Here is a 1,402-nt window from a genome sequence, read left to right on the forward strand (position 1 = left end):
GAAGAGCAGATCGAGGCGAGGCACACGAGCAGTTTACCCAGCTTCAAAGCTCTCCGGAGAGATAATACTCCTACTGCTGCTTGTCTGATTGTATTGTGTTCTTTTCCCAGAGAGCTAAGTGTTTTTCTGGCTTCGAAATGATCCGAACCCCCTCTACGTTGCGCATGGGCCTCCTTTTATATGCTTAAGGGGTCACCGACAGGTGGCAGCGTAAACAAGGGTAAAAACGTAAAAAGAGAGGTGGCTGGTACAGGTACTTGTACAGTGTACTCTACCTAACCCTGATGGCAGGGGACAAGGGCATTAAATGCCCGTCTGTGTCACCAAAACAGTGCAGAAAAGGACCGTCAGGGGCGCCACCGCCTGCCACGATGGCGATCTTGTCAGCATCGCATGCCACCGTGCAGTGCTGGCTGCACAGCCTTCCGCCACGCGTGCCTGGAAAGGCCCCCAGGATGACACGTTGGTGGATGCGCTGGAGCGTGGGCACAGAGTGGCCGCTTGCCGCGGCAAGCGTCTTGCCGCGATCGTTGTCTTGTCGCGCCCGGAAGCTTGTCGCTCACCGGGCCTTGCCGGGACGCGTGGTGCGTCGTGGCAAGTTCCTTGAGATGCCTCGGTTGGCCTTCCCTGCAAGCTCCTCTTGCCAGGGCCTTGTCTTCTTGACTTGAATACTTTGTTCTTGAATGGCTCCAAAGGAGCCACGGAGTACCTTGGCGGTCACCCGGCAAGCCCTTGCCGCGGGGCGCTACAGCTGCCCGTGCACAAGTTCGGGGCACTAGGGTACCCCTACTCTAGTACACCGACAGGAGCCCCTGGGCCTGGGCCACACACGGTGCCGAGCGCTGTTGGGCCAGGCCCAAAACAGGGCATGGGCACACGCGGCCTAGGCCACGCCGTATCTTACTCCGTATCCACCGCGCCCTCCCCAACGGCACGCGTCGAATGCGGCATCGTGGGAGAGATCGTGGGTGGTTTCTTTATTCGGAAGGGCGAAACGTCCGCCCCTCCCTCTTTATAAGCAGGGGAAACATGGGTAGTTCGCCCATCTCGCCGCTTGTTGCTCCAACTCCAAAAATCTCCGCCGCTCCCCCCTTCTTCTCGAAGCAGAAAGAGAGCAGCGCTCCGCCCCCCGTCGCCACCAGCACCACCAACGCCGTCGATCTCCCCCGCCACCCCCGCCATGGCTCCGAAAGCCGACAAGGGGAAGGGCGTGAAGTCGGCCGAGGCACAGCGGCTTGCGGCGCTGCGGAAGGAGCGGGCCATCTTCCCCCCTCAGCTCGGCACCAAGGAGCTGAGGGAGTACTATTACCTCTTCTGGTCGACGGAGACGCGAGCGCATCCGCGTACGAGGGTACTCCCGGCCGCTGCTTCGGAGCTGGCTCCAAACGGGTACCCCTTCTTC

Source organism: Triticum dicoccoides, chromosome 4B, assembly GCF_002162155.2.
Source record: "Triticum dicoccoides isolate Atlit2015 ecotype Zavitan chromosome 4B, WEW_v2.0, whole genome shotgun sequence".
Taxonomy (NCBI): domain Eukaryota; kingdom Viridiplantae; phylum Streptophyta; class Magnoliopsida; order Poales; family Poaceae; genus Triticum; species Triticum dicoccoides.